Source organism: Hyperolius riggenbachi, chromosome 2 (genome assembly GCF_040937935.1).
Source record: "Hyperolius riggenbachi isolate aHypRig1 chromosome 2, aHypRig1.pri, whole genome shotgun sequence".
Lineage (NCBI taxonomy): Eukaryota > Metazoa > Chordata > Amphibia > Anura > Hyperoliidae > Hyperolius > Hyperolius riggenbachi.
In genome coordinates this window covers 128,187,423-128,214,445 of record NC_090647.1, presented here as the reverse complement: position 1 = coordinate 128,214,445, position 27,023 = coordinate 128,187,423, and the positions used below count along the sequence as shown (strand labels likewise).

The 27,023-nt window shown below is 46.0% G+C and overlaps 1 protein-coding gene across 4 annotated transcripts in view; it reads right to left on the bottom strand.

Moving 5' to 3' along the window:
* POU6F1 (POU class 6 homeobox 1) overlaps positions 1–12,749 on the bottom strand; it is a 79,787-nt gene extending 67,038 nt beyond the window's left edge. For 2 of the 4 annotated variants that reach the window (XM_068267385.1, XM_068267388.1), the window contains exon 1: positions 12,358–12,749. The gene's annotated coding sequence lies outside the window, so the exon portion shown is untranslated. The other 2 variants (XM_068267386.1, XM_068267387.1) reach the window with 2 other exon arrangements.
* Positions 12,750–27,023: the final 14,274 nt, after the last annotated feature.

Below are 27,023 nucleotides of genomic sequence, written 5' to 3'. Positions count from 1 at the left end.
CTGGGGGTGTGGATACATTCATTTACATGCAATTAGGTAATAAATAAAATTAAAAAAATCATTTGGTGGTAAGAATGCCCAATAAACTATATGTAAGGGGCAGAAAAAATGAAGGCAGCAAAAGTTTGTTTCAAATCTATTTTAACCCCTCTTATAAGATTATGACCACAGTTTTACTTACCTGGGGCTATTACCAGCCCCCTGCAGCAGTCCTGTGCCCTCGGCGCCGCTCTGGAATCCTCTGGTCCCCCGCTGTCACTTAGTTTCGTTTTTGACGACTCACCAGTCGCCGGCCGCCATGCGTATTATTGGACGCATTCACCAGTGCAATTAGCACTATTGCGGACCGCAACGCGTACAAAAATACGCATTTTTGCATATCAACGCGTGCGGAATGCGGCAACGCGTATTTTTGTACGCGTTGCGGTCCGCAATAGCGCTAATTGCATTGGTGAATGAGTCCAATAATACGCATGCCGGCCGGCGACTGGTGAGTCGTCAAAAACGAAACTAAGTGACAGCGGGGGACCAGAGGATTCCAGAGCAGCACCGAGGGCACAGGACTGCTGCAGGGGGCTGGTAATAGCCCCAGGTAAGTAAAACTCTTTACCCCCCGTTCAGTTAAGGTTCCCTTTAACGTGTCCTTCTACTTAATGTGAAATACTAGCCGTTAGAGAAATTATGGAAAAAAAGTTGAAACTAATGTTAATGGCCTATTGTGATTCCTGACTGTCACCTTATTTGAGCATAAAATATTAAAAAAAAAACAAAAAAAAAAAACAGAAAGAAGCTGAGTGCTCTTCTGAAAAACTGAACTAAAAGATCAGTTTGGGGTATGGGCAATTTTTCCAGTACCTAAAATGGAGGAGATGGATCAGTATAGAAAGCCACTTAGGATTGGCTGAAGATCTATTTCAATACAGAAACTCTCAAATGTCAATCCACACCCTGAGGAAACCCTGTGATAGGGTGACATGTGTAAGTGGGCGGGGCTAAGACAGCAAGGCATGTGAGACCACCAAGCCCTTGCTGATCCCCCCCTGGGTGGTAACATTGAGTAGGTAAATCACGGGCCATCTTTGCAGCGCCGAGATGTCAGCTGAACCCATGACAAACTGCTTTGGGCAGGTGGGTCCTCCATACATGGCCATAGTTGGGAGGGTGCAATGGACCTTCACTTACAGTATACAGAAAAGTAGACAATGCATGGGAACTGCCTGGGTTTGTCGAGAGAGGATTTTTGACAAGTAGCACTGTGGCTCAGTAAGTAAATCTGCTAGAAGAAAGTCCTATTATTCCTACCGACAACTTATTTACAGGATGAGTTCAGGCCCACTTTTAACCCCTTGGTGGCAGCTCCAGGACCGCCTAACGCCAAAAGGCGTCAAGTCCTGGGGCAGGGTTTTGCAAGGTCCCGCTTGCTTCGTCATCAGTATACCAGTGGTGATCGCCGCTAGCAGACTGTTACATTGTACAGCGCTGCGATCTACAGCAGCGCTGTACTGGGGACAGCCGAGTCACTCGGCTGTCCCCTGGAGAGGCTCGCAGAGCGATCGGCTCTCATAGGCTGATGCCTATGAGAGACGATCGCTGTCATTATGACTCTGCAGCAAGCTGATAAAGCTGCAGAGCACTGAATTGTAAAAAATAGCCTGGTCACTAGGGGGGTGTAAGCCTGTGCTCCTCAAGTGGTTAATGTTGATTAAGTCTGAAAGAAAAAAAAAAGATTTGATTTAAAGAAGAGGGGTGGTGTGCAGTTTAGCCCTACCTCATCAGCTTTCTTGAGCATTATATGAAAATTACTGGGAGTTCTCAAAAGTATAAGCTGCACTAATTGCAGAGCAAGAAATTGTAAGATCAGATAATACTTGGCATGTCTTCAATGTTGCTTCCCAAACCCATGCCTTGAGGTACTGTACATTTTTTGTATTGTGTTATATTAGGAAATGCCTGGCAGAAAGACTTTGCCTGTAATTGGTCTCTTTGCATAATACAGGGCTCTGTGTTGCTTGTCTGGTCTCCAAGGCGTTTATCTGTAACCCGCAGGGACATGCTGTTTTTTTGCATAATAAATATATGTGTATTTATAGTCTGTTCCATTTTCAGTATAGCGCAGCATTACAAGTCTATTACCCTGCAGAGAGGAGACAGTGATGCAAGTTGTGTCAATGGCTCAGCAAGTTTCACTACACGTTTTGTATGCAAGGGCTCAAAGTGGACAGGTGACCTTTTTGTGTGTCACTTTTCTAAGATAACTAAGTAGGTAGTTAAACTAAAATTTTACCAATATTATTTACTGTTACAAAGGGCACAGTGTTAGCACCCAATGCTATTATTTTAGCTTTGGGAACATAATTGATAACATTTAGACAATTAGAAAGAAAACTGGAGGAAAACTGAAGCAGTTGTCTCAAAAGAAAATCAAACAAAAGCCTTATTTTATTCAACAGCTGAAATCTGATTTGTTCCTCTTAACTAGCCCATTCTTGGGCAGTACGGTGGCGTAGTGGTTAGTCCTACCGCCACCAGGTGGGATTAGAGTTAGGCACCGCCAGGGGGGCTAGGGATAGGCATTTGTAGAGGGAAGGTTCGGTGTGATGTTAGGGTAAGATTTAGCCATATTAAAATATCGGTAAAAATAACATACCAATATTTTACTATCAGAAACCAGCAGTAGAATATCGGTAATTTTAGCAATGTTCTACTAGTGACAATCCCGTTCCCTTTTTTTCATGTATGCGAGTGTGAGAAGGGTAAATACGTTATCACATGTAGTACAGGGAGGAACCAGGCAGGAACTGATGATGCAACTCTGAAGAGCTTTTGCAACAGTGATTATCTTCAAGAATCTGCAGAAAGGAGATGGGCAGGATGAGCTCTGCTTTTACAGTGAAAGACTGGTCTTTCCTACCAGCTCCTTGCCCATCTACCTAATATGGGTGAGAATGGGATAGAGGTAGGAGTCAGGACAGTTCAAAGACTGTTAAATACAGCCTAACCAAGCTGCATCTGACATTCACAGAGTAATTAAGTTTTACAAACCCAGTAATCCAGATAATAAAACCTGAAGAATGCAAAAATGGTTTGTGAGCCTTGCACAAAATATTGTGCATTGCAAATCATAATATATTCCACACAATGGCCCATATGCAATTCATTTTTTCACTTGAGTTATCTCCAAGGGGAAATTTTTCATCTCTTTAAACTACATTTTAAGCATTTTACAACTGAAAAAGTACCAAAAAGTTGGTGAAAAAGTACAATTTATTAATTTATTATTTATTTAATTTACTATTAATCTATTTTGTCTATTTTCTTGCTATCTGGTGGCTTAAAAGGCATTTTATGACAAGTTATGAAAATATCACCGAGGAGAAAACTCAGGTTAAAAAGTGAATTGCATGTGGGCCAATATGCATTAAAAAACGGTACTTGCATATTATGTCGTCTAGCAGAACAGCTCGGCAGTTAGACGGGCTGTAAAAGTGTGCACTAGAGCAGCTGATTCACCACAGATCAGCTGCTCCGTTCCGCACAGCTTTCCTCACTGCGCGGGGTTCTGTTACAATATGGGGCTTGCAGAGGAATGAAGGGGCAGTGTGCAAGTGGCAAGATGCAGCTGAGTGGGGAGTGCAATTCTCTCGGGCAGTCATCGGACGCCTCTGCATCACCATACACCCTGCAGGTCACCGCACACACCTGCCCCCCCCCCGGCATTAATAAGCACTCGCCTATCTTCCACCACCATGCATTTGATTGCCTGTATGGCACAGACGAGAGACACTGCCGGGCTGCACCGGGACACTGGACCAAACCAGCAGCCAGTGCCGAAACCTGCCAGAGAGACAAGAGCTGGCAGCCAAGTGCAGTGAGTAAAGCTGTGCGGAACGGAGCAGCTGATGTGTAGTGAATCAGCTGATCAAGAAACAGTGCACACGTTTCCAGCCTGTCTAACTGCCGAGCCGTTCTGCTAGACGGGATAATACGCAAGTACCAAAAAACCATGAGCCCTGAACTAGGGCTTTAATAAAACAATAGACTACCAGAACACCATTTGTTAAATGCTTATACACACACTCTTTCTTCCTCTATTTGTAAAACCTTTATGTACCGTATATGGACTTTTTATAAACTGTCAAGCTGGCTGAGATTTTTTAGTTGCTTCAGCCTAGTATTATGATACACACTCTGTCTCCCAAACCAGCATTGCCCCATGTGTGATCCTGATGGACAGGCAGCATAAATTAGTGTGTGTTCACTGTTCACCCACAGCCATTTCGTCCTGCACACTAGGGTGCAGCACTATGTATTGTAGAGGCACTGAGCTTCCGACCCCACATAGGTATTCCACTTTGTCTTCCTAGAAGCATGGCACTGTGAGATTGTAATACTATAGTATCAGTGTGTTCCCATTGCCGTAGTTCCAGCTGATTTCCTCTTCTATTTACTGATGGTCTTCCCGTGTACTAATCCTCAATGTGTCCCCAATATTGCCTAAACACTGCCTGACTTCACCCTGGTATGACCACCACATTGCTTGACTGATACGTGACCTTGTCCACTGTATTATCTCAATATTGCCTGACCCAACCTTAGCCTGCTTGTCAGACAATGACCTCTCCTCTTCCAATTGTAAAAAGGATCCTAGGGTCCACAGCCTTGGAATCCTTGGCAGTCTAGTGCTCACTAGGGGTTCTGAACTTTCATCCTTTGTGTAGAAGGGTCTAAAGGTGGCCACTAACAATCCAATTTCTAGTGAAAAATCGTTTGAGCGATCAGAAATTCTGATCGGAAGTGAAATTGTTCACTACACCATCAACGAACCAATGTTTGCTTCCTATCTATCACAACCAACAAGAAAATCCAAATTTTGGGTCGACGAAAATTAAATCGGACAACTGTTTTTATAATCGTTCGTAATCGATTGTGCCAATCAACTGACATTATTTACAACCAATCTGATCAGAATTTCTGATCACTCGAACCATTTTTCGCTAGAAATTGGGCCATTAGTGGCCACCTTTAGATTTTGCACTTTGTATAAGGCCGTATCACCAACTGCCAGTTAGCATTTAACACCCAATGGCCCTTATTAAATTCACTTTTTATCCTAAGATTTCTCACCTTCTCATCTTTTTAAAATAACTTTTTAGCATTCTGCAATTGAAAAAGTACTAAAAAGTAGGTGAAAAATTACTTTTCATATTTTCTCTTTTAATTACAGTTACATTTATTAGAAGTCAGAGTCTGCATTGTGCAGATACCCAAAATTTCTCAGACTCTGACTCAACAGCCCTATTCATCACTGCTAATGGTCCAGCACTTGTGCCTCCTGTTCCCTCTGCCTGTAAATCACTCAAACCCACATGCACAGGTCATTGGTCACTTCCTGTCTGTAAAGCACACCGGACAGAAAGTGTGCGCTCTCTGCCTCTCTCCGGTCGCCGCTGATCTGTGGTCTGTGAGTACTGTAGCTGCAACTAGCTCTCCCACCCAGCCCAGAGCCCAGCAAAGCACACAGCCAGCACTGAATCCAGCCAAGTACACAGCCAGTACCCAGCCCAGCCAACACCCAGCCTAGAGCCCAGGAAAGAACTAAGCCCAGTTGCCAGCACAGCACCCAGCAAAGCACAGCAACCAGCCCAGAGCTCAGCACAACACCTAGCCAAGCACACAGCACAGCACCCAGCCAGATACACTTTATATGTAGGGTAATCGCTGCATTTAATTTCTGGGGGTGATTAATGCATTTTAAAGGTGGAGCTATTGCTCTTTTTCACTTGTGGGGGTGATTGGTGCATTTTAAATGTGGGGTAATTGCTCCATTTCATTTGTGGTAGTGATTGGTGCAGTTTAAATATTGAGTAAATGCTTAATTTCATTTTATGTGGGGTAATTGATGCATTTCATTTGCATGGTAATAGCTGCTTTTCTTATGTGGGTTCTTACCCTGCATTTTATATGAGGGTAATTGCTGCATTTCATACGTAAGGGTAATTGCTGCAGTTTATATATAATGGTAATCTCTGCATTTAATACATGGGATAATTGCTGCATTTTAAATGTAGAGTAGCCTTCAAAGAGACCCTGTAACAAAATGTTCAGCCTTATTTCTTCTATCCTATAAGTTCCTATACCTGTTCTAATGTGGTCTGGATTAATGCAGCCTTTTCTAGTTGCACTATCTCTGTAATACTGTATATCTAATCTTTTCTTTGTCAAGCTTTGTTGACCCAGGGAGGAATGGGCTGCCTCTGTTGTAATCAGGGCTGTGGAGTCGGTCCAAAAATCCACCGACTCCGACTCCGACTCCTTAGTTTAGGATTCCACCGACTCCGACTCCGACTCCTCGACTCCGACTCCTCTAATTTGCATATTACAATTTTGTTGATTAAAAGTATATAACATGAAATTCGTCTCTTAACTGCCAACGCCTAGGAATTTTACAAGACAACTGAAGTGAGAAGGATATGTAGACTACTATATTTATTCCCTTTAGACTAAAACTAGTCCTTGGTAAGAGTACTTGTAAAAGGTACAAACCGGAACAAAGAACATCTATCAGGCCCTAGGCAATGTAAGTGTGGGTACATGTAAGAATGATGTGCAGGTACTCTGCAGGGGAATGAGGAGATTCTTCCTCTATTACACATTTTTCATGCACAATCTGAACAAGGTTTATGGGTGACAGACAACACCTCTGTGTTCAATGTGTACAGCATTCTCAGTGGATTCCCTGCAGCTCTGTGGGGAGTGCATATGTAGAGTATAGTACTACTGTGTAACAAAGTAAACCTGAGACAGATGAAATTAAAGTTTTATACATACCTGGGGCTTCCTCCAGCCGCCTTCAGGATAATCAGTCCCTCGTTGTCCTCCTCCACCACCTGGATCTTCTGCTATGAGTCCAGGTACTTGAGCCAGTCGGGCGTAGTGCGCATGCACACTCTCCGCCGCCAGGAGCATACTACACCTGTGCAGCACTATTGCGCAGGTGTAGAATGTTCCTGGCTGTGGGAGCGGCATGCGGCCAGACAGCGCTGACTGGCTGAATTACCAGGACTCATAGCAGAAGTTTCGGGTGGTGGAGGACAGCGAGGGACTGATTAGCCTGAAGGGGGCTGGAGGAAGCCCCAGGTATGTATAAAACTTTACTTTTCATCTGTCTCAGGTACCTTTTAATTTGTAGTCACCAAACCAAATTTTAACAACATGTCAAATTTTTGATTTCATCAGCAAAGGGAGTGCATACATTTGCATAAATCAGCATCAGTGCACAATTATTTCCATCTCATTGACCATCTCTATTAGTGACACAGCTACACATTAGGCTGTATTCTTACAGCATAGATGTTATTTAGTATATATAAGAGATTCCTGTGTACACATCATATATACTGTACAGTCACAATCAGATATGTATATCTGACCTTAAAGAGTAACTGTCAGGCTGCAGAAGCTAATTTAAACCTCTATTCTCCTGTGTTAAACAGTTTAGAAGGAAGCCATAAAGGCATTATTGAAGATAAAAATCTCTTTTACCTTTGATGTGTTCTTATCAGAAAAGCTGTTAGACCTAAGAGGACGCAAGCCGCATACTATACTGCAAAGCATTCTGGGGCCCTCCCCTCGGCTGCTAATGAGACGTTTCAGCAGCTTGTAACTCAGTCCAGCGCATAGCACTGATAAATCTCCGGGGCAGAGTACACTGCAGGAGTCAGCTATTGTTCCTAGCCACATGGCTCATTAATATTCACTGCACACTGTGTTATTCAGTACAAGCTTATCTGTGATCAGGAAGCAGGCAGGACATGAAGACACATTTGACAGAAAAACATGGAGCCTGCCATGAGCTGTCAGGAGCATCTATCTCTGCATATACTATATACAAATTCTGTGAAATCCAAACGTGGACAGTGAAATGCATATGTAATGTAAGTACAGCCAATCTTTAGCTACTGATATATGTGTTTATTTTCTCTGAGACCTTATACCTAACAGCTCCTCTTTAAAAATACGGGAACTGCTTTATTGAAGCAGCACAAGTAACTAATTTTGATTGGTTTATTTCATTTTTGTGGACAGCTATTACTGTATATATACTGTATTTATACATTATTTTTAATGACTATTATCTGAGAAATAGAACATTTTATCATATTTTCTATTTTAATTACAGTTACAAATTCATTAGGAGTCGGAGTCGGTGCATTTTTTCCCGACTCCGACTCCGACTCCAGGCACCCAAAATTGCCCGACTCCACGACTCCGACTCCACGACTCCGACTCCGACTCCACAGCCCTGGTTGTAATGAATACAAGTTATGCACACCTCATGCAGACTCTGTGTACTTTGTTTACTCCTCACTCTCTGCTCTCAATTTCAGCTTGTCTGTGTGATGCAGTTTGTGTGGCTGAGGTGGGAGGGAGCTGCCTGTCACATGCCGAGAAACTGTGAGAAATCCCAGACTGGAGTGCAGATAATTCACTATGTAACTAAAACTTGTAGTATACTGTAACATGAGATTATCTCTCTCTCTCTATATATATATATCACTTCCTGGTTAGCGGACATGTTTTTTGTTTGTAAACACTGCCTAAAACTGGCGATTAAAAGTCAGGATCGGGGGAGGGGAGCGGCGGAAACAGCAAAGAGGGACCCAGGAGATCACAGTGACTCATTTTTTTTATTGTTCAAATTGGACAGTAAAGAGAACGTAGGAGTTGTTTTCTTAACTAAAACCGCAGTTTCCAGTATAGATTGCCATGTTGGCACTATGTGATAAATAGGTGGATTTTGGGTTGCAGTTTGGGCACTCAGCCTCTAAAACAGGCATGGGCACACTCGGCCCTCCAGCTGTTACGGAACTACAAGTCCCACAATGCATTGCAGGAGTCTGACAGCCACAGTCATGACTCATAAAGGCAAATGCATTGTGAGACTTGTAGTTCCATAACAGCTGGAGGGCCGAGTTTGCCCATGCCTGCTCTAAAAGGTTCACCATCACTGCCATAGAGCTTTCCCGGTCCTAAGTCCTTGCCCTCGTTCCTGCACCATCCCCAGTTGAAATTTTTGTCTTCAGAACAACTTGTGTCCCTGAGTTGTTCCCAAATTGAGCAAATCTATACTGGGCATGTGCACGCTCCGACTCAAACATATGTAACATGGATGCACTTGTCTTTGGAACTACTCAAGGACATCCAAGGGGGACCGAAGTGTTAGTCGACATGTAAGGTCAAATAACCGCACCTGGGGATGGAGGAGGAATGAGACTGAGGAACATGAAGACTACGGTATTCAGATCCTACCCTCTAATATACCGTATTTTCCGGCGTATAAGATGACTGGGCATATAAGACAGCCCACAATTTTTCCAGGTAAAATATAAATTTTGGGATATACTCGTCGTATAAGACTATCCCTCTTGACTGTTGGACATTTGTATACTGTATGTACTGGTGCTATACCGTATAAACAGGTACAGATACTGGTGCTGTACTGTATGTGGTACCCAGTATACAACAACCAGGAAATCACAGCAAGCAATGTACCTTACCGGCGATTGGCGGGTTGTTGTATACAAAGCCTGCTTGGATTGGTCAGCAATCCTTGTCTTCAAGAGTATCAGAGCGGGAGCGCAAACATGCCTCTTTCACCAGTCTGACCTGCCCTTGTATACTATTACCTCCTTCTTTGCTTCTCAGATCTCGCACATGCGCACCTGCACCGCTTTACTGCAGTCCTCAGGAGCGAAATCTGAGAAACAGAAAAGGAGGGATGGTAATAGGATACAAGGGTGAGCCAGATAGGTGAAAGAGGCCCGTTTTTCTGGGCGCATCGCCGCTCTCTTTTTTTCCATACCACAGGCGCCTAGACGCCTTCTCTGCCCTTCACTTAAACCTGCCCAATGAGGTGCCCCCTCACCTCGTCAGCGGGATCGCGTTAAGTCACTTCTTTCCAGGAATCCTGGTGAGTGGATTTTCTTATACCATACTTGTACAGCACCGCCCTTGCTGCTTTCATACGGTCATTGCATATGGTGGGGATGCAGCTGCGGACATTTTTGAGCTTCCCCCACCGCATGTGGCAGCTGCAGATTCTCCAGTCCAGCTCAGAAGTTTCAGCACCTGCCCTATGACACCCAGCATATAAGACGACGCCCGACTTTTGAGAAGATTTTCATTGGTTAAAAAGTAGTCTTATACGTCAGAAAATACAGTAAGTAGCCAACCTGAAGTGAGTTTCTTTAAAGGGAACCTTAACTGTAAAAAAAGTGTTTTACTTACCTGGGGAATCTACCAGCCCCCTGCAGCCATCCTGTGCCCTCGTAGTCACTCATGGCTCCTCTGGTCCCCCGCTGCCAGCTAGTTTCATTCTTGCTGACTGGGAGTCGGCCGGCCGCCATGCGTACGTTTTTACGCATCCCTGCTGGTGCTATTGCAGACATCAAGTACATTTTATGCGTTACGGTTGTAATGCGTAAAATTGTACACATTACACTCGTAACGTGTAAAATGTACTTGATGTTTGTAATAGCTTCCTGCACCAGCAGGGATGCGTAAAAACGTACGCATGGCGGCCGGCCGACTCCCAGTTGGCAAAAACAAAACTAGCTGGCAGCAGGGGACCAGAGGAGCCATGAGTGACTGCGAGGGCACAAGATGGCTGCAGAGGGCTGTTAGATGCCCCGGGTAAGTAAAACTTTTTTTTTTTTTTTTTTTATACAGTTAAGGTTCCCTTTAAGGCCCAGTTCACTCTGGCAGAAAAAAAACGGCCGGTTCGCAGATCCTAACTGATGCAAACAGATCCAATGTTAACCTATGGATCCGTTCACAGTGGTCTGTTAGAACAGATCCGTTGCACACGATCTGCTGAATGGACTGCAAATTTGGTTCTGCAGCAATTTTTCCGGACTGCTGTGCCCAGCGCAATGGAAACAGAAGCTGAAGTGCTGCAGTGGGGCAAAGAGAAAACGGAACATTTCTTCACACTAGTGAAGAAACAGACAGTTCTAGACAGCAAAATCCACTTGGGCAATGGGGGTCTGGGGGGATATGGGGAAACGGAACTGAAGCAGCTACACGGCAACAGAGTGAAAACGTATCGGATCAACCTGTAAACAGATCTGCTTTCACGGATCCGTTTGCCACATAATTGCCCGTGTGAACCGGGCCTTAAAAACTTTAAAAAATTTGGGACTCGAATAAAGTTCTATTTATTATTAGTACTATACATACAAATTATCTTGGAAGTTTATTTTCAGTCTTGGATAACTAAAATTCCAGCTGGCATGCAAATTTAAGGTAGTCTACATTCAAAAGCCCCAGACTGCATAAAATTTACATAAAATCTGCATTCAGGAGGTCATTGACAATCTCTACTTGGACATAATGCTGAAGACTAGAACACTCACTCCTCTACATAGAGTATCTATTTTTGTTTAAAGATGTCACTTTAAGAAAAAAATTAAAGCTTTCTGATGACACAACCTGATCTGGCTGTATATTTCATCTGTCATTTATTTAAAACTTTCTTTTCTGGTAGAGGGTATAATTAAGAGAAAAATTCTGAAGAAAAACTAACTTCTAGCGATTTCCATAGAAATTTGGAATCAAAATTAATACAGTATAGCGTTTATGGTATAATAAAAGAATAACACCAGAGCAAGCCATGCTTGGTGACTCCAAGCTGTCAGTGTGAGACCTGCAACTAGCATGCTAATGTTAGCTCAGCCCTTCAGGAATACATAATCAGCGCCTGTGCTCCAGATATACACAGCAGCAGCAGTAGCGGCAGTACAGGGCTGCTCTCACCCTCCCGCCCCAGAACACATAATTTATAGCTGGCTTTGCAGAGCCTCTCCTCGCTTCTTCCAGCAGTGGCAGCAGCTGCACTCCTCCTCCTACAGGCTACGCACCCCGGCCGGCCCCATCACACACACATAGGTCATTCCGCCGCCATACCATCACACTGACGGCCAGGCACAGCAGCCAAGCGTGCTGCCCAAAATAGAACCCGCAAAAAAACCTTGCAGGCGCAGTTACCAAGCTTTTTACAATATGAAGTATTTTTCTGGCATTCCATCCGTGCCCCCCGAGAGTGTGTCCATCTCTCCCTGCATAAATACGCCCCCTCCCCTCATCACACATCCCCCGTGTCCTGCAGTCACAACACGACCCATGCAAAACGGCGGCCCGCGCTGCCCGCCCCCTTCTCTTTATCATAAATATATAAATTATGCTAATTAACACTATTGCATATTAACCAAACAATAGAATGATAGCCGACCTTTCCTCTCGCTCGCGCCGTGCATGCCCCATTTACTGTAGCCTGTTACGTGTAATGAGGGTACTCACCGGTGGGGAAGCGGCTCCGGGCGGCGGAGGGATACAGCAGATCACTGTGCCGGTGTCAGCCTCATTATCTATTCACCTCAGTGCTCCGCTTGTCGCCAGGCTCCGCACAGTAGTGATGGGGGGCTATTTGCATGAACAGAGAGAGGGGCTCCTTGAAGAACAGGGACACCTCTTATTAATATTTAATTACTTTTCCTTTCCCCCTTGGCTGCAATGATGCTCTTTTATTCCGCCAGCTTGTGCAGACGGACGAGCAAAAGGCTCAAATCCGCCGTCTCCTCTTATAAAGTTGAATGCAGTTTTTACATGAACATTTTTTTGCAGCTGCGTCATGAACATAATATATGCAGGACGAGCGCTGCATACTGAGCCTGAATATGGAGCGGGACCTAGAGGGAGCGCCTGCTCTCTTAAAGAGCCATCACTCTGCAATGCACTGAGCTACAGAATGCCAGCTGTAGCTTGGAGATGCACTTGGTATGAGAAAAGGGGGTGCTGAATGCCAACTGTAGCCCTAGATATGCTCTGGGTATAAGAAGGGGGTGCTGAATGCCAACTGTAGCCCTAGATGTGCTCTGGGTATGAGAAGAAGGTGCTGAATGCCAGCTGTAGCTTAGAGATGCACTTGGTATGAGAAAAGGGGATGCTGAATGCCAACTGTAGCCCTAGATATTCTCTGGGCATAAGAAGGGGGTGCTGAATGCCAACTGTAGACCTAGATGTGCTCTGGGTATAAGAAGGGCTGCTGAATGCCAACTGTAGCCCTAGATGTGCTCTGGGTATGAGAAAAGGGGGTGCTGAATGCCAACTGTAGCCCTAGATATTCTCTGGGCATAAGAAGGGGGTGCTGAATGTCAACTGTAGCCCTAGATATGCTCTGGGTATAAGAAGGGCTGCTGAATGCCAACTGTAGTCCTAGATGTGCTCTGGGTATGAGAAAAGGGGGTGCTGAATGCCAACTGTAGCCCTAGATATTCTCTGGGCATAAGAAGGGGGTGCTGAATGTCAACTGTAGCCCTAGATATGCTCTGGGTATAAGAAGGGCTGCTGAATGCCAACTGTAGTCCTAGATGTGCTCTGGGTATGAGAAAAGGGGGTGCTGAATGCCAACTGTAGCCCTAGATATTCTCTGGGCATAAGAAGGGGGTGCTGAATGTCAACTGTAGCCCTAGATATGCTCTGCGTATAAGAAGGGCTGCTGAATGCCAACTGTAGTCCTAGATGTGCTCTGGGTCAGGGGAGGACTGGCCCAGGGGGACGGGGGGCAATTGCCCCCCGGGCTGCCCGAATCTTAAGTAATTAGGGCTGGCCGCTGCTATACGCAGCGGCCGCAGACATACCACAGGTGACAGGTTCGCAGTGGGGATCGCAACCTCGCGCGATATTTCCTGGCAAGTTGAAGTATCCAATCAAAGAAGGGGCTGAGGCGGCCGGCCGTGGTGTGCCCTTGTGCGTGGCTGCGCCTGCGGTGGATGTGAGCGGCACAAGGACACAAATAGCTTAGGTCCTCTCCGGCCAGGTGGGTTGAAACTGCTTGACTCCGCACCCCCCCTGGAACCATTGCCGCCCGCAACGTGCTGCTGTGCCTGCGGTGTCATCGGAGTGAGCTGTCTCACTCTTCAGCTTTCTGTGCTGGGGGGGCTGGGGGCCTGGAGCTGTGGCTACGAGTGGCTGGCTGGAGGAGTCGGACACAGTCCTCCCCTGTGCTGCTGTGCCTGAGGTGTCGTCGGAGTGAGCTGTCTCACTCTTCAGCTTTCTGTGCTGGGGGGGCTGGGGGCCTGGAGCTGTGGCTACGAGTGGCTGGCTGGCTGGAGGAGTCGGACACAGTCCTCCCCTGTGCTGCTGTGCCTGAGGTGTCTTCGGAGTGAGCTGTCTCACTCTTCAGCTTTCTGTGCTGGGGGCCTGGAGCTGCGGCTACGAGTGGCTGGCTGGCTGTCCTGGCTGGAGGAGTCGGACACTCTTGGGGCTGGGAGTTGGAGATGCCACCTATAGCTGCTTGCTGCTGTGGAGGAGGAGGAGGTGTAGGACTGAGGAGACAGGAGGATAGAGGAGGTCGGGTCCAGGTTGCCAGAGGAGAAGGTGGTTTTTATAAATTTTGTTTCTGTACTTCTTCTCCCTTCTTGTCACTGAGTTACTCACACTTTGCTGCCTGCCTGCTACTGCTGTCAAATTCAATTCTCTGCCCAGGCCAGTGCCCTCTGATTTTTTTTTTTTGTGTGATAATCATCCCCATTCTGACCCTGGCCTGAGGGGGAAAGTTTTTTCTTCTTGTGGTGTGATTGGCGGCAGGGGAGGGGGGAGGCAGGCAGTTTGTGTGTGTGTGTGTGTGTGTGTGTGTGTGTGTGTGTGTGTTTGTTTAAAGGAGTTATCAGGCATTTTTAATGAAATAAATGCTACTTACCCGGGGCTTCCTCCAGCCCCACGCTCCCAGCATGTCCCTCGCCGCAGCTCTGCAGTCAGCCATTCGCTGCCGCTGCCTCCCAGTCCTTGGCGATAGCACCAGTCCGACCTGGATGTCGGCCTGTACTGCGCCTGTGCGAGCAGCACTGTCAATCACCGCCACTTGGACCGGAGTGTACTGCGCAGGCGCAGTAGTTCTGCGTCTGCAAAGTACGCTCTGGTCCATGTGGCGGTGATTGACAGCGCCGCTTGCACAGGCGCAGTTGGCCTGACGTCATCGCCGGGGGCTGGGAGGCAGCGGCAGCGAACAGCTGACTGCAGAGCTGCGGCAAGGGACATGCTGGGAGCTTGGGGCTGGACGAGCCCTGGGTAAGTAGCACTTATTTTCATTAAAAAAAAAAAAGCCTGATAACTCCTTTAATGTTAGGCATCAGACACAGACAGGTAGATTGTGCGGAGAAATGGGGTTAGGCATCAGGTACATAGTGTGTGTGTGTGTGTGTGTGGCTGGGGCTGTTAGTCAACACAATTTGAAGATTTGCACACAAGAAAGATATGGCTTTGGGCTGGGGATGCCGTGAAACGGGCCTCTAGTTTGTGTTGTCCCCCCAGGCCAAAAGGTCCCAGTCCTCCCCTGCTCTGGGTATGAGAAAAGGGGGTGCTGAATGCCAACTGTAGCCCTAGATATTCTCTGGGCATAAGAAGGGGGTGCTGAATGCCAACTGTAGACCTAGATGTGTTCTGGGTATAAGAAAAGGGGGTGCTGAATGCCAACTGTAGCCCTAGATATGCTCTGGGTATAAGAAGGGGTGCTGAATGCCAACTGTAGCCCTAGATGTGCTCTGGGTATAAGAAGGGGGTGCTGAATGCCAACTGTAGCTCTAGATGTGCTCTGGGCATAAGAAGGGGGTGCTGAATGCCAACTGTAGACCTAGATATGCTCTTGTTATAAGAAAATGGTGTGCTGAATGCTAACTGTAGCCTAGATATGCACTGGGTATGAGGAAAGGGGGTGCTGAATGCCAATTGTTGCCCTAGACATGCTCTGGGTATAAGGAAAGGGGGTGCTGAATGCCAGCTGTAACCCTAGACATGCTCTGGGTATAAGGAAAGGGGGTGCTGAATACCAACTGTAGCCCTAGATGTGCTCTGGGTATAAGAAGGGGGGGGGGGCTGAATGCCAACTTTAGCCCTAGATATGTCCTGGGTATGAGAAGGGAGTGCTGAATGCCAACTGTAGCCCTAGATGTGCTCTGGGTATGAGTAGGGGGGTGTTGAATGCCAACTGTAGCCCTAGATATGCACTGGGTATGAGAAAAGGGGGTGCTGAATGCCAGCTGTAGCCCTAGATGTGCTCTGGGTATAAGAAAAGGGGATGCTGAATGCCAACTGTAGCCCTAGATGTGCTCTGGGTATGAGAAGAAGGTGCTGAATGCCAGCTGTAGCCCTAGATATGCACTGGGTATGAGAAAAGGGGTTGCTGAATGCCAACTGTAGCCCTAGACATGCTCTGGGTATGAGAAGGGGGTGCTGAATGCCAGCTGTAGCCCTAGATATGCACTGGGTATGAGAAAAAGGGTTGCTGAATGCCAACTGTAGCCCTAGACATACTCTGGGTATGAGAAGGGGGGTGTTGAATGCCAGCTGTAGCCCTAGATATGCACTGGGTATGAGAAAAGGGGGTGCTGAATGCCAGCTGTAGCCCTAGATATCCGCTGGGTATGAGAAAAGGGGGTGCTGAATGCCAGCTGTAGCCCTAGATATGCGCTGGGTATGAGAAAAGGGGGTGCTGAATGCCAGCTGTAGCCTTAGATATGCTCTGGGTATGAGAAAAGGGGGTACTGAATGCCAGCTGTAGCCCTAGATATACTCTGGGTATGAGAAAAGGGGGTGCTGAATGCCAACTGTAGCCCTAGATGTGCTCTGGGTATGGGGGGGGGGGGGGGGCTGAATGCCAACTGTAGCCCTAGATATGTTCTGGGTATGAGAAGGGGGTGCAGAATGCCAGCTGTAGCCCTAGATATGTTCAGGGTATGAGAAGGGGGGGGTGCTGAATGCCAACTGTAGCCTTAGATAAGCTCTGGGTATGAGAAGGGGGGGTGCTGAGGGCTAGCTGTAGCCCTAGATAAGCGCTGGGTATGAGAAAAGGGGGTGCTGAATGCCAACTGTAGCCCTAGACATGCTCTGGGTATGAGAGGGGGGGTGCTGAATGCCAGCTATAGCCCTAAATATGCACTGGGTATGAGAAATGGGGGTGCTGAATGCCAAATGTAGCCCTAGATATGCTCTGGGTATGAGAAGGGGGATGCTGAATGCCAAATGTAGCCCTAGATATGCGCTGGGTATGAGAAAAGGGGGTGCACAGAGAGCAGGTGCAGCATGTATGTGCCCAATAAAACAAACATCTTGGGCCTGATTCACAAAGCGGTGCTAACCCAGTTAGAGACTTTAGGCGTGATAACCATTGCACCACGCTGGTGAAAAGCCCCTTATCATGCCTAAACTCAGTTTAAGCATGATAATAGTTTAGGCGTGATAAGTTTAGGCATGATAAGTTTAGATAAGTTTAGATCGCAAAGTCCCGCGCGCAAAGCAGCACCATTAAACTGTATGCGACGTTTTGCGCACCAGACTTTGCTAGCGCAAAACTTTTGATCAGCTGTGCACTGCGGTGCTAACCCAGTTGGTGCTATATTTATCATGCCTAAACTTATCACGCCTAAACTGAGTTTAGGCGTGATAAGGGGCTTCTCGCCAGCGTGCTAACAGTTTGCACCGCTTTGTGAATCAAGCCCCTTGTGTTTTGAAAGAAATTAAAGGTACCAATACACAAATCAAGTTGGAACTTAGGCTGGGACCACACTTGCTTAAAATTACGCAATGGTTTTCAATGCTGACGCTCACGTTTTTTCAAAACCCCACAATTGTTCGACTGTGATTTGCGTTTGTTTATAAAACAGTCCTCGCTGTCTAAAATCACAAAGCGCGTGCAATTCCCATACACTGTCCAAATCATGGGTGTGCAAAAGTTTAGTTGTTTACCACAAAGCCATCTTAAAGAGGAACTGTAGTGAAAAAAGCATAATGAATAAAATTGCTTATTGTTTACAGTATTCATGCATAGATTATTTAGTGTTTGCCCATTGTAAAATCTTTCCGCTATCTGATTTGCATTCTGAAATTTATAAATGGTGGTGGTCATGCCAGGTGATCTTTACAGAATGTCCATTACCGAGAGTTCTATGCACAGAGGGAGGTTCTGCTTGCTTGGCAGTTGGAAACAGCTGTCATTCCCCACAATGCCACCAGGTTCACACACAGCAAACTGTCAGGACCTTGGTCATGTCATCACACTGTGGGAGAGTTTCACCATATCAACTGCACTGCACATTTTGTAGTGATAAGCTATCAAAGCACTACCGCTCCTGCAACATTAAATTATTTCATTTTCAAGCTGCAGGCATTTGCATAAAATTTACATGAACTTGGAATTATTTGCTTCTCATTAACCATCCCTAGTGATGAACAGTGACCGATAGTGGGTGATGAGTAGGGATGGTTAATGATATGCAAATAATTTCAAGTTGATGTAAATTGTAATCATAGTTTTATACAGCGTGAAATAGAACCATTTATGGCCTCTTTTCCACAAACTGTTTACAGGCAGTGAAATGCCTCTCAAACTCTCACAACTGCTTGCTGCTGCCTGGTAACTGCTTGCTGCTGCCTGGTAACTGCTTGCTGCTGCCTGGTAACTGCTCGCTGCTGCCTGGTAACTGCTCGCTGCTGCCTGGTAACTGCTCGCTGCTGCCTGGTAACTGCTCGCTGCTGCCTGGTAACTGCTCGCTGCTGCCTGGCAACTGCTCACTGCTGCCTGACAACTGCTTGCTGAGCACACAGCTCAACAGTTCTAATGCTACGTACGCACATGCGACTACGATCGTTCGTTGTTAACGACGAACGATCTTTTAATTGACGAAAGAACGACCGGAGTAAAGTTAGTTCTAAAAAGTGTGTAATGATCACATCGTTAGAACAAAACGTTACACCACGTAAAAGCACTTAATGCGCCTGTGCATAAAATTGTAAAGTTCCCTGGAGAAAAAGTGAAATGCGCATGTCCAGCCTGGTACAAACGATCGTTTCCAACGATGTACTACTTTTGCAAACGATCGTCGTTGGTTAAAATCCGCCGAGACAGAACTTTCTTTTGTAGCGATTTGGCTCGTTCGTCGTTAGACTTAATAGTCGGTGGTTCGTTTTTTGTAACGATCGTCGTTGGTAAAGATCGGGGAACGATCGTTACAAACGACTATAGTCGCATGTGTGTACGCACCTTTAGAAAGGAGGCCTAAATGTAGCAATGCTATATTTTATTGATCTGTTTACGAACTGCATACATTTCCTAAAAATGTGCATCAACTTGGAATTATTTGCATCTCATTGACCATCCCCAGTGAAGAAAAGTTACAGGTACTAGTGAATGGTTTGTTGAAAGGCCCCGTTCACATCACAAACGCGGATGGCCATATGTGCGGAACGCAATGCATGCGAACGCACGCCATCCGCGTTTCTGTGCGTTGCGTGGCTGATCTCATCACTGAAAAGTGAATGGGACAGCCACGCGTTTTGGCAAAAAATGCGTGCAGCATGCGTTCCCGGACCGCACAGGTCTGGAACGCATGCAGTGTGAACATCAGACAGTGCACTCTATGGCTGGAAACACGTGCAGTGTGAACGGGGCCTTAGTGTCCAGTGGCAGGCAGGTTGCAGCAGGCTCCCTGCACACTGCATGCGATTCCGATTTTTAATCAGTTTTTACATCCGATTCCATTTTTTAATCGTTACTGCATGCTGAATTTTTTTCCTCCGTGTTTCTGTTGATTGCATTCAGGGAAAATCGGAATTGCAAATCGGAAACGGATTCAAAATCGCAAAACGGATTTGCAGTGTGCAGGGAGGAAACCTAATAGGTAAGGTCTAGTGGCGGGTACTGGCAGTTAATAAGTAATAAGTGCTGGGTGATGGGTTGTGGCCAGACCCGGGCGGAGGCAGAGGCAGGAAAGGCGCCAGCATGAGAAGGTGTGCCTAACAGAGGGGGAAGGGGGCACAATGGACTTCCTGCAGGTTCATACAGGTACCCTGCTGGTCAGTGTCAATAATGTATCAACAGAAGCTGACATTACTCACCTATCCTGCATCTATCCTAATAAACTGACTGTCGTTGCGTCCTTCTGTGTCCATGTGTTGTCCCTAGTGTGCATGCGTGGCACGCGGACGGACGTTGACCAGCACAGAACAGGTGCAGGGAGGCGGGCATGGGGCACGCATTTGTGCACGCACATTGCGGGCGTGTGCGGGAGCGCATGTTGTGGAGGGGAGGTCTAGCGTCTGTTCTTTTAACGAGCAGGCCTTTAACCTAGTACTTATGTATCATATGGAAGTAGATGATGAGGCCTGCTTAGCTTTGTGCTGCTAAAAAAGTCGTAACTAGCCAGTTGCCCGGCTGCCCTACTGGTCCTATGCCTCTAATACTTTCAACCATAGACCCTGAACAAGCATGCAGCAGGTCGGAGGTTTCTGACATTATTGTCAGAACTGACAAGATTAGCTGCATGCTTGTTTCTGGTGTAATTCAGTTCACTACTGCAGCCAAATAGATCAGCAGGACTGCCAGGCAACTAGTATTGTTTAAAAGGAAATAAATATGGCAGCCTACATATCACTCTCAGCTCGGGTTCACTTTAACAATGAGGACGTACCTAGTCATTGGGGAAGAGCTTGGGAGGGTGGAAACATATAGTTAGGTGCATAAATATTTGAATAGAGACAACTTTTTTCAATTTTTTTTTCTTATTTTGGTTCTGTACATCACCACTATGAATTTTAAAGGGAAACCTTAACTGAATGGGGGGTAAAGAGTTTCACTTACCTGGGGCTATTACCAGCCCCCTGCAGCAGTCCTGTGCCCTCGGAGCCGCTCTGGAATCCTCCGGTCCCCCGCTGGTAAGTGAAACTCTTTGCCACCCCCCCCCCCCCCCGTTCAGTTAAGGTTCCCTTTAAATGAAACAACTCAGATGCAGTTAAAGTGCAGGCTTTCAGATTTAATTCAGTGGGGTAAAAAAATGATTGCATAAAAATGAGAGGCAGTTAAAGCATTTTATTAACACCATCCCTTCATTTCAGGGGCTCAAAACTTGACAATTGACTCAAAGGCTATTTCATGGGCTGGTGGGGGCAAGTCCTTTGTTATGTCAGTATCAATTAAGCAGTTTAAAGGCCTGGCATTGATCTGAGGTATGGTGCTTGCCTGTGGAAGATTTTGCTGTGAACAGACAACATGCAGACAAAGGAGCTCTCCATGCAGGTGAAAGAAGCCATTCTTAAAGACAAACTGCCGCAAAAATCTTAAAATTTAAAACACATACGAATAAGAAGTACATTTCTGCCAGAGTAAAATGAGCCAGCACAATGGTATAGTGGTTAGCGCTCTTGCCTTGCATTGCTGGGCCCCTGGTTCAAATCCCAACCAGGTCAACATTTGCAAGGAGTTTGTATGTTCTCCCCATGTCTGTGTGGGTTTCCTCGGGGCACTCCGGTTTCCTCCCACATCCCAAAAAAACATACAGATAAGTTAATTGGCTTCCCCCTAAATTGGCCCTAGAATACAATACATACACAATACATACATAGACATATGACTATGGTAGGGACTAGATTGTGAGCTCCTTCGAGGGACAGTTAATGACAAGACTAAATATACTATGTACAGCGCTGTGGAAGATGTCAACGCTATATAAATACTAAATAATAATAATAATAGGAGGGCCATAAATTCATTTTCTCCTGTGTTCCTGTCACTTACAATACGAAGTAGACGTCTGTCATTACTGACAGATTTTGGACTATCCCATCTTCTCATTGGGGGTTCTCAGGGTTTTCTTTATTTTTAAAAGCACTTAGTGAATGGCAGTTGCTTCATCCAACTGCCAAAATAGTGTACAGCAGGCAGGGAGGCTGGTCAGCATCATTGTATAAATCTTTTTCGGGGAATGTCTTTATAAAGAATAAAGGCCATGCTGAGAATCCCCTATGGAGAGATGTATTAGCCCAAAATCTGTCGGTAAGGTCAGATTTCTACTACCTACTGTGAGTGACAGAAACATAGGCGAGAAGTAATTTATGGCTCATTTTACTCTGGGAGAAATTTACTTCTTATTTGTATGTGTTTTAAATTTTGAGATTTTCGCAACAGTTCCTCTTTAAGCTGCAAAAAACAGAAAAAAACCCATCCAAGAAATTGCTACAATATTACGAGTGGCAAAATGTAGTTTGGTACATCCTGAGATAGAAAGCAAGCACTGGTGAACTCAGCAACAGAAAAGACCTGGATGTCCATGGAAGACAACAGTGATGGATGGTCTCAAAATCCTTTCCATAGTGAAGACAAACCCCTTTAACCTCCTTGCCGGTTATCCCGAGCTGAGCTCGGGGAAACCCGCGCAGGAGGATTGCTCTGTTCCTGCTGGGCCGATATTCACAATTTTTTTTCCTACACGCAGCTAGCACTTTGCTAGCTGCGTGTAGTACACAATCGCCGCCGCTACCCGCCGATTCGCTCCCCCCCCCCCAGACCCCTGCGCAGCCTGGCCAATCAGTGCCAGACAGCGCTGAGGAGTGGATCGGGATTCCCTCTGACGTCGGTGACGTCATCGCCATGACGACGGGGGAAGCCAAGCAGGAAATCCTGTTCTGAACGGGATTTCCTGCTTGCGCAGATCGCCGGAGGCGATCAAAGAGGGTGGGGGGATGCCGCTGCTCAGCAGCCATCATGTAGCTAGCGCTAGGCTAGCTACATGATTTAAAAAAAAAAGGGCTGCGCCGCTCCCTTGCCGACATAATTGAAACGGAAAGGGGGTTAAAATAGACAACCAAGTGAACAACCCTCACCAGGGGGTAGGCATATTGAAATCCAAGTCTACCATATATAGAAGACTGCATAAAAGTAAATACAGATGGTGCACTTTGCCATGTGGGAGGAACCCGGAGTGCCCGGTGAAAACCCACGCAGACAGCAGTAGAAGAGATCATTATCCAAAACCTGTTTGGATAACATGGTCTCCAAATATGATCCCGATAAGCACATTCTAAATATTGAGTGCCATTGCCTAGGCAAACTTCTCTAAATAAAGCTAGATGTAACGGTTGTGAAATTATCTCCATGGTCAGTGCACAACATGTACGCTGACACTGCGAAAACCCTTCACAAGCGCTTGGATAAGGGAACCCAGCTTTGGTGCAAATGCACCTGTAGAGAGGAATTCCAACTGGCAGATGGAGCTGTGGAGTACAGAGGAACACGGTCTCTGTACAACCACAGATGCCAGATGGAGATTGCACGAAGTGAAGCAATACAGGGCAAGATAGCCACTCGAGAGAGAGAGTGAGCACAGAGACAGAATGTATGTATGTCCACCAATCTAGTCGCCACCCGGTGACGGTTGACATACAACAAGCGAAGACCAAAGTGTGAAAGCAATCGCAAGAATGGCGATTGCTAACAGAGATACAAGACTGAGTAAAGACAGGCCATAGAATGAATAAAGACAGACCCAATTAGCAAACTGCAATCCAACACGAAGGAACTGACAGGACTAGCTAAACGCGGTCACCACACGTTAAGCGCAATAGCGACAAAGCGCCTTCAAGGCACGGTCACCGCGCGTTAAGCGCAACAGCGACAAAGCGTACCAACCCTAACTACCTATTGAACACAGAACAAAAAGACAAACAGATGGTGAGAACGCTTTGCTAATTGATTGCCTAAAGCTGGCCACTAACGGTCCAATTTCTAGCGAAAAAACGTTCGAGCAATCAGAAATTTTGATCGGATTGGTTGTAAATAATCTCGATTGGTGGACACAGTCGATTATGAACGAGTGAAAAAAATGTCGCCCAAATGAATTTTCGTCTAACGAAAATTTGGATTTTCTTGGTGGTCGTGATAGATAGGAAGAAATGATTGGTTAGTTGATGGTGTAGTGAACGATTTTTCTTCCGATCAGAATTTCTGATTGCTCAAACGATTTCTCACTAGAAATTGGACCGTTAGTGGCCAGCTTAACACCAGACAACAGCAAGCGTTCACACCAGACAAAAGCTCTGGCCCACACTCCAGGAACATAGGTCAGAAGGATCCACTGCCTCTACCGCTAGGGCAAATGCGATCCAGACAGACAGACTGATGGAGCAACCAGTAGTAACCGCTGCTCTGGCTTACACTCCAAGACAGAGTACAGAAGGATCCACCGCCTCTACCGCTAGGGCGAATGCGATCCAAACAGACAGACAGATGGAGCAACCAGTAGCAACCACTGCTCTGGCTTACACTCCAAGACAGAGTACAGAAGGATCCACCGCCTCTACCGCTAGGGCGAATGCGATCCAAACAGACAGAGCGATTCACTATCAGCCGCCGTTGGAGAAAGTGCAATTGCAACAGATAAGACAAGACAGAACTAGGCAATACAGATAATAAACAACCTGACTGCACTAGAAGGAATGCTAAGTACACTGCCAAGGAAAAACTACTCTAAGGCCTGGAACCCACTGAAATCCGCAAACGCAAAACGCAACCGCTAGCGTTTTGTCTGAGCGGTTTGCAAGGGGATTCATGCGCGTTTTCGGTCGCGTTTTGCAACAGTGTATTTTTTTGCTCAGCGGTTGTGTAGCGTTTTGCGTTTCGCGTTTTTATCCTGATTGGTCCTGTGAATTATTTTTAATTTTGTTACAGTGTGCTGAACCGCAAAACGCTAGTAAAACCGCTCGGTTTAGGTTTTGCTGAGCGTTTCTGCTAGCGTTTCAATACTTTACATTGAAGCGCTAACGCTCCCAAAATGCTGCAGGTCCTGCGTTTGCGTTTCTGGGAAACGCAAACGCTCCTGTGGAAGTTGCCCCATCCATTAACATCAGCTGAGCATTTTGGCAAAACGCTAGCGTATCGCAGCGCTGCCAAAATGCTCGAAAAAACGCTCTTTTGGGTTCCAGCCCTAAGACAATATTTAGCAAACAATTAGCAGAGGGGCTGAAACTAGGTAAGTCCAGCAGAACCAAACCTTTATGACCAGCAGGGAATTCTGGGAGGAAATGGCATTTATACTGCAAGCCTTCAAGAGAGGCAGAGCTATCAATAACCAGAAAAGTGAATGCAAATCCCTCACCAGAACAGCAAGTCTGAAACTTGCAGAGTGAAAACAGGTCTCCTTCCCAGAGACCTGCAGCATACAGACCTGAAAAATGGTCAAAAAGCTGCCTGCCTGTGCAGACAGCAGAGCAGATCATTACACTAGAGTTGCTTTTTTTTTTACTAATGCTTTGGTTTGTTTAATAGTAAAAGAATGCTGTTAGTACTAATAGTATACTGAGAAATAAATGCAATTTACACTTGGGGACTTGAAATGTAAATAATTAAGGCTTAGAATATTCCATCAGACTTTTTAAAACATCTTTTACCCCTTTTAAACCAATAGATTTCTCAAAACGAAAACATATGGGTTAGTTAAAAATAATTGAGAAAGGCATATTCAGGTAATAGTGGTGCAATCTTGATAATTCATTTATATCTGCACCGGAAATCATTTATTTCATACATCGGTGTGTTTGCTCCCAGGTCATGCAATTGGCACCACAGGTAAGTAAATTCGCAAAGGTAGGGTATCTATCCTTTGGGGGGGGGGGGCAGCATGGGTGGTCCTCCCGGGCACCGGCCATGTCCGGGGTGGTGTGCTGGCCATGTTTTCTTGCTTCCCCCCCCCTCCCTGAGGGGCAGTTGCGGTGCTCCCGGGCAGTGGATGCCTTCTGGGGGTGTCTGCACTGCCCTTCATTTCTTGGGGGTACAAGGAGGCCTACATGCGGCACCCATGTTGAGATGCAAAATTTTGCATGGGCCAACTCCTGCAGGAAGAGTAGGTGGACAGGTTAGATCCTGCATATTCTGGTGGGCGAATGCAATTTGCAAACGCTTTGCCATTTTAATTAGTCAGATGACTTGAGGCAGCCAGTATTTAAAGTTAGGAGTTGATTGGTCAGAGCACACATCCCTTTTTCTCTTGTGCAGCACATAATTTAGGAATAAACCTAATACTTTTCAAGGATTAGGAATACTGGTATTGCTATAGGAATATTGCATGTATGTAGATGCTTCATGTACTATAAAACTTATTTGTATACCTACTCACAGGGATGGACTGACGAATTGTTCCTTCTCTATTACCTTCTTTAAAACCACAGTTCAGGCACAGTTTTTACATCCATTTAATAAAACTGTATTTTATGAATTCTGCATAAAAAAATGCAAAGACAAAGGAGTTACAAGAACCTGGTGGTATTCTCGTATGCAAGCTTCAATGAGAAGGGACAAGTGCCCATCCGAACTGAGCATGCACGAGTAAGGTCTGTTCATGCCCAACAAGTGCTTGTGCAGGGCAAGCACAGTGTATGAGGGGGCGCACAATTCACTTAGCTATATCACTCCCCTATTGTGTTTGAAGCAGAGATAAATAAGAAAAGGGAATACATAGCAGTTACTGCAAGCCAGATAACTAGAGAGTAAGGTGTTGGGGGCCCTGGGGCACCTCTTAGTCTAATAGCAATCAGTGTGGGAGGGATGGAGGGACTCACTTTGGTGTCTCAGCCTTGGGTGCTGGAGGACCTTGTCCCGGCTCTGCGCTTGTGCACAGAAGAAGCAAGCTAAACACAAGCGGCTGCATTCTTTTTGGCATGTGTGGACCTTACTCCATCATGCCTAGTCCAGATGCGCTTGTCCTTGACTAGGAGTGCGGCCAGAGGCTGAAGAGGGTCTTATGCTGGAATAGTTTGCTCAACGAGGATCCTGGAAACCTGTGGACCATCCATAGGCTTCCAAGTTCCAACTACAGAGGTAGATATCCCTTGTTCAATTTTGTGTTTGGTTGGGATTTAATGGTGAACTATTCAAGCCAGAAATGGGCCAAATGGCTGAAATTTACTAAGGGTGTCACTATAGTCAATAGAAATAAAGTATACTCCCTCTTCCCATTACATGTTTGCTTTTAGCTAAGTGTACATGCTGAATAAAACTACGTCCAAGTCCGTGTAGGAGGCTTTAGTGCACGACTCCAAGATCAGAATAAAGAATGGTGACTTACATACCAGTATGTGCATATAATATGACTACAAAACACTGTACAGTCATGATGTAGAATTTTGCTTGAAAGTGAATTACCTGT